Genomic DNA, 7,393 nt, shown 5'->3' on the forward strand with positions numbered 1-7,393 from the left:
CGCGATGATACTCTATAAATTAGCAAAAAAAAAACAAAAATCAAGGTATCAGATTTTAGAATGGCACTAGCAACGCACCTTACGCAGTGCCATTCGCCAGAGCCGTCAAATATACCTATTCGACAAAGATCGCGACACGAAACGCAGAAGAAAAAAGGGCAAGCGTACGTGGCGCGAAAATTTTGCAGAGAGTGCTATAAAAAAATGTTAAACAGTTAGGATCGAAAATTGCTAAGAATCGGACCAAAAAGGTGACCACCTGATTGTATCGATAAGCCACATTTATGTTTAAAATGTTTTTTTTTTTTTTTTTTTTATCGATATTCCAATAAAAACTGTCAATTCTCATTCAATTTTTACAATTGCAAAAGAAGTTGAAGCGCTCCGGTCACCACTGAAACCGCGGCTGGTCGTACGCGACCAACGTGGCAGTCAAGGTGTTAACGAATTTATAAATTTTCAATTTTACCAACAATTTTTCGAAAAGCATTTTTGTCGTTAGATTTCTCAAACGCAACGAACTTTTCCGTCTTACCATTTTACCTATTAATCGGCTTTTTGTTGTCGACTATCTTTTTCGTTATTCCAGCGGTAATTCGTTACTTAGTGCTAAGGTACATTGCTCGGTTGCGTCAGTTGCGTTGCTTTTTGCAAGCTCCCACAATTTTATACCTATTTGAAAAACTTAGCGTTCGCGATGAACGAGAAGAACGGTACTGGAGAGACTAAACCGAAACAGAGCCGGCGCCAGGGAGAATCTGCGCTTGAGCTAGCGGTCGGACGCGCGTATGCTGTCGAATCGCTGGCGGTCGGTAAAGCGTTGATTTAAGCGACCAGTCGAAAGTGTCGGACGAGAGAAGACGGTGCGTGTTGGACGGATGAAAATGCAAGAAAGCCAGAGCTGTAGAAAAGAAAATCTCACGGACGAACGAAAGTTGGCTGGTCGCTGTGTTACGGCGCAACGATTTAAACGTCACGGCTCTCGTTACACATCGATTATCCATAAGTAACGAAATTATGCTCCCTTATCGTTACGTAATCCACGAAACAGTGAAACTACAAATCAATTATTCATCGTATCGTGGAACAAGAGCGGGCCGTTTTTACCGACCGTGAGACCGGTGGCTGGCAATAAGGCGGCAGCCAGCCTCCTTTTGCGATCCGCTCGTTTTATCCAGTAAAATCCTTTCTCTTCTGGCGCATGGAACAGACGCGTTAGCTGGCGCATCCTCTTAATCGCGAGCGAATCCACGCGTTCCGTTCAATCGCGCGTACGTATCTCGATTCTTTTCAACGACTATTGAGATCGGAATACGGCCAAGGCTGTACACAGTTGATTGAAAATGCACGATTTCTAAGACGGTGTGAAAACTTAATCAGAACGATCACCTCGACACGCAACAACGCCTCGTATCTCCATTGTTGTCCTAGGCATTTATTTTCTTCCGCTTTTGTCGATCGTTAAAGGCTATCGCGAGTGAAACGTCGTTGCGGTACGCTCCTTTAAATTAAACATTAAACAGACGAAGTTAAATATTTTCTCGTTATCCGATATCGGCTATCTCTTTGTTATTATTGTTGTAATCGTAATCGTCCGATTATTATTTGTTGATTCATTTGCGACGGTTACGAATAATAAGATCGCAATGGTGCTGTTGCAGAATGGTAACATCAGAAAGAGAGAAAAATTCGTATAACGAGATTTCATCCGAGATAGCGAACGAATAATTATTACGTGGCTAGCGCGTCCTGATGTTTCAAGATTTAACATCGTGTCGTCTGGAAGAGGGAGCAATCGTTTAATTAAACGCATCTGGCTTGTCATCGAATTACTTTATCGGTGATGTTGTTGTCGAGAAGAGTTGCTATCTCGGAATAACGACGTTACGTTGCCACGGCGCATCAAATTTCTCCGGCAATGCGTAATTTAGGCGTAACAACCGGGCAGATGCAGATCACAATCGTACGGTACGATGAACGCCGTGATATTTCGTCCATTATTGCCTTGTCTCTTTGTTTCTTTGTAGAAAAAGCCACTTTCACCGCGCACGTTTCCCTGTGTTCAACGCGTCGCTTGTCTCCTCCTTTTAAATAGAACATTATTATCAAGGGGCGCGATGCGTGGCACTGTCGGATACACGGCAAAGTCAGAGCAAACATAGCGGACCACCTGGGTGAAATTAAAAACGCGCTCGGCTAATTCGAATTCGGCCCGAGTTTCTAAATATTCCGGATTATTCGATCGTGAGAACTGGCGGGTTACATCGGCCGCTAATTGCGAGTAAACGCGTTCGAAACGAAGGCTTAATTAAAGGGGATTCCTAATGAAGAACGTGGTAGAAAAAAAAAAACGAGAAGCACCTTGACACGTACCAAACGGCTCCATAAAATTAGATTGTATGGCTGAAACTGTCTCATTAACATCGTTAATTCCGCGCGTCGTTGATCATTTTAGCCGCGTTCTTCCGTCGTGGCGCATTAATTAAGCGTATTCGCGGATTTATTAGTTTTAGTGGGTCGTGGCTTTGGTACGAACGTGCTCCAACAATGAGTATACGTTTTCACGCGTATCTGCATCATCAGCTCGCACGGACCCGCAGAAAGCGACAAATCCTTCAGACAATCCTGTTTTCTCTATTTTTCATAACTTTTCAAATATTGCTCCAGGCAAATTACAATAACCATTGTATTTTTCAGGTGAAACAAATCTCTCGCATTTCTAACCGTATCTTTGCTTATTTATCTAAACTGCGCAGATGTCACGTACAGTGGCTCGTGAAAATATTCGAACGCATACTGTAAAATATTGCTCGCATCCGTACCTTCTATATATGTGTTATATGTATAAAACATTTTGAAATTTCAGCGCTCTAACGAGACACGACTGTCACGAATGTAAAATTATTCTCGTGTATTGTCGTTATACGTTATAGAAGCTTCGTACAACATAATACAATCGTACAGTGTTTCGCTACTTTCGTCGGCTACTATGTATATAAAAATCAGCCTATTAACGGTCGACATATCGTTGGAATTGTATACAAAAGCAAACGCCAAGTAAGCGAGAGAAAGCGAGCATTTGGTTATCGTGCGACTGTACTGTGCACCTCGTCGATCATTTAACCGCGTCATTACGCGACGCTGCGTCAATTAACCGCACTTGGTTGCATATACCGCAGGACGTAGAGCACCGCGTAGATGCGTTCGAGGAGATGAAAGAGAGAAAGGTTTCTGTGCCGGGGCAAACGAAGCCTGTGGGCAACACGATCGTGTACAGGCATTCGTTGCTGGTTGCGCTATTGAAATATCTGTGCTTAGCGCTTCGCATGATGCACCTACGCGAGCTTCGAGTTGCGAGCCTGCGATCCACGTCGCTGCTCGATCCCCGGCAAAATAAATCGTACGATTTATCTTGTTTTAGCCGGCGATGGGTTTAGGCATAACGATTCCATTGTGCATTTAATAGTCCACGATCGATGTTTGTACAGGCTGGTACAATGGAACTCTGAATATCTTGTAGCGATGTTTAATAGTATTTTAATGGTATTTTAATAGTATTATTAGAAGGACGAGTCGTTTCAAAGACGTATTTCCGCGTTAATAATATTTTTTTGCATTCGTTGAAAACCAGCTCGATCGGACCAGGAAGATCGGCTAGCGACCGTTGCGCAAAATTTGTCCCCTATAGACGCGTTTCTTGTTTCGCGTGTTTCGTTGTTATGCAAATGAACGTGTTACCATCGCGTCGAGAAGCAGATTGCACGGCCAATTTCAGAGGGGATATTTACCGGAAGACGGCGAGTCAATGACCGAGTGTAATCCTCGGAATAATCAACGTGATTTTTCCATGTCCGTTTCGGTGATTCGTGTGTTGCGCTCGGCGGTATCAACCGATCGAAGCGAATACGCAAGCTGAACGATCCAACGACGCTGAGAACGTTAGTCGTACTCGCTTATCGGCTGATTCGAGAAACTTGATCGAGTAATTTTTCATTTATCGAATGATAATTTGAAGCGCCACATTGGTGTGCAATAAATATGCCACGAAGAAAGAGAGGAAAAAGTTTTGACGACAAGCAAGATGGAATATAATTGAGAGTACATGTGTATTTCACTGGTCGAGAAACTGTGTCGATATAATTGGGCAAGGTGATCAATAACGTTCGATATCGCGGGAACACCGGTCGAAAGAAACGAGAGCAAGACCCGATTTCGAATGGTTTCATCGAACGGTGGAGCGTGGATCGACCGATAGATGGATGATTCGCAAGCGCGGCACACTGGGTCGCGTATGTGCAGTTAATAACGAGGAAGAACGTGCCTCACGAAGTTCACATAAATTTACGGGGTAGCAACCTACTTATCACCTGCTACGTTCGTGAAACGCTATCCCTTTAATATCGTTTTACACGGTACGTAATTATCAAAGTGGATCGCGAACCGCTCGATAACGAAACAATAAATTCTAAGGGGACATGGTGCGTGATTATGCTCGATCACACTATGTCGTCGTTACTGCAACCTGAACATTTTCCACCATGTGTCGTGTATTTTACCAGAAATACGAATATCTTTCGATTCTTTTAATAAACGTGCAAACATAAAAATAAAAGAAAGCAAAAAGATATGTTGAAAAAGATACAAACGCGATATAAGAGAATTATTCTATCGGACGATTAAACGTCGGATTAAAGCTGCGATATTACCTAACACGTAATAGCATAAAACGTTGCAACAACATTGGTCGCGCATAATTTGCCAAACGTGAACGGGTTTCATCAACAACGAGCAAATGAAATCGAACGATGCAACGTTGATCACAACAGAGTTTCTATGTACCGCGGTCCGAAAGATCAAAAGGAGGATCGTTAATAATGGGCGATCGAAGCCGATAATTCTTAAATATATCAAGCGGAGGACGTCGCGCAAAGCAATTTGCATGGTATAAAGGTATACGGCTGTGTGTATATAACCTGTCTACCGAAAGCCGACATCATGCCAGAACCTGGCAAATGAGGGAGCCTGAAAGATAGAAAGATGCGAAATGTCAGCTGTAAAGTCCCTCTGGGAGAAAGAAACTTGGCTTTCGAGAGGGGATAACCACGAGTAAAGTCATCCCGCTTGCGTCATCCACCTGCTGCACACTCTGTTCGTGTCCGGTACCGTTTTCGGTACCTGTTTCTCTTTTCTTGGGCTCGTGGCACCGGAGCTGCCGTGACCATGAACTTGTCGATCCGATTCGACGTCAAATAATCGTCGCGCTTAACCCCACGCTGCTATCGCGCCACCTTTACGCTCGCGATTACGCTCTTTGAAATCTGGCGAATAATTAAGTCGATCAGTCTGCGCAAGTTACGGCCATGTTCCATGGTCGGGAAATGGCAATGCCCAATTGAGAATGTTCGAAGTTGATTGCCAAACGAAGGAGTAATAGAATGCGACAAGTGTCTTGAAACGTCTAAGATTTAGATGTATTTTTAATAGGCATCTTCGCCGTGTATTACACGTCGATAATACGATGATTAATGACCGACGAAGGAGAGGTAATAAGCATTTGCAAGAAGGTTTCAAGCGTCCATTAGCATATTGATTGTTATTTCAGGTAAATGGCTAGAAAAATTCAGCGAACAGCCGCGAAATTCCACGCATACCTCTGTCCTTGCGTCATCAAGTTTTCTGCATCCCCGCGCGCGCTATCGCCGACTGAATCACTTGGCTCTTTGCTAGTTACTTTCAAAGCTTATTACGCGACCCGACTCTCGTGGAAACACGGCAGCGTCATGATCGAAGTTCATTACGTCTCGTTCAAGAGCCGGCTTTTGCAACAAGCATCCTTCTAATATAACCTCGTTTTCACACTCTCGATATACGATCGAACGCCGGCACACGTAAATCCATCGAACAAAAGAAAATCATGTTATATAACCTTGAGGAAATAACGTTTTCAGAGAAGGCGCGACTTTTCGCCAGAAATTCACGACGCTGATCATAGACCCTTGATGGTAATGTTCGACCCCTGATGCTAGTTCCGTTGAACAATTTGCAGGAGGATTGGTCAAACGGCCAGGAGAAATTTGCAATTAAAACAGCTAGGGGGACTTGTTCCCCTCGGGGAGGCCGAACACTGGCACGGATGCATTCCGATACGAAGAAGCTCGTGGTCGCGTGAAAGTTGTTCACCTCCTCTTCCTCCTTCGGAGGTATCGGTTTCTTTTCCTCGCGGACATGCTGCACGAAGGAAGCGGCCGCTGGCTCCTCCGAGTCGCGATTTACCAATAGCCAGCCGACTACCATCCGACGAGTCGACGAGTTCCGAGTAACCTTCGGCTAACCCATGACCACGTCATCCTTGTCCTAACCTAGTCACGTGAGCGGTACTTTAGTTGCCGGGGCAGCGGAGGGAGCAGGAGGAGGAGACACGCGGAAATGCGAGATTCCCCGATGTCAATGGGGTATGTACCTATGGAAGCTGTTCTTTTATTTTCGAACGGTCTTAAGGATAACCACGGTATTGCTCGAACCAAGCTTCGCAATTTTGTCGAGAAGTCGCTTTGTTATCGATGTATGGAAAATTCTGATTTATGATCGTTTTTGCGCAAAGAACCTTTATTCTCCGTTCGTTATATTGTTTCCAGTCAAAATACCAGTGGTGGTATGCAGAAAGAGGGAGGGAGAGATGCTATCGTCCGGAAGAATCGACCATAAAGTAAAGAATTCACCATAAGTGGACGTTGCTACTGGCTTTCTCAATTTCAACGCGAATGAATCGTAAAATGGTGAAATATTCGGGATTACTTGCCTTGATTTATTAGAATCTTGACCTACGACGTCGAAGATTCGTCGAAGCTTTAGACTGTTCTTCCGACGAGCTATTAAGGTTCCAGCGCGTTGCTCCTGCTTCCGGCGTTTAAATTCAGAGCGAGGATGGACCGAATGGTATAAAGAAAAAAAAAAAAAAAAAAAAAAATAGCCGTGGGCGAGCGCACGCATCAGCTATTATTATATTAGAAGTCATTATCTGTCTTTGTTCCTGATCCGACTGTTTCTACCCAGTTTTTTGCATCACGATAGCCTGTTACTAAAAATTGTGAATATATCAAGTAAGCTATATATAAGATATACGTATACGTTTTGTTTCGAACGGGAATTCTTAAAATTGAGAAAAATTAAGAAAATTATAGACATTCTAGACGTTCGATCATAGACATTATTTATTTCAATAGATAATTACTACGAATGTAAATTCACATATCGTTAGAACTCACGATTACGATCGTCTAGGTATGTTTTACAGATTTGAAAAATCATCGAATCTAAACGAATGCCATCTGTTTATCAAAAAGTAGATTTGAATTTATCACGAAACGCCAGTTGAGGACTCGTTTCAGGAGCA

This window comes from Bombus fervidus, chromosome 17 (assembly GCF_041682495.2).
Source record: "Bombus fervidus isolate BK054 chromosome 17, iyBomFerv1, whole genome shotgun sequence".
Taxonomy (NCBI): domain Eukaryota; kingdom Metazoa; phylum Arthropoda; class Insecta; order Hymenoptera; family Apidae; genus Bombus; species Bombus fervidus.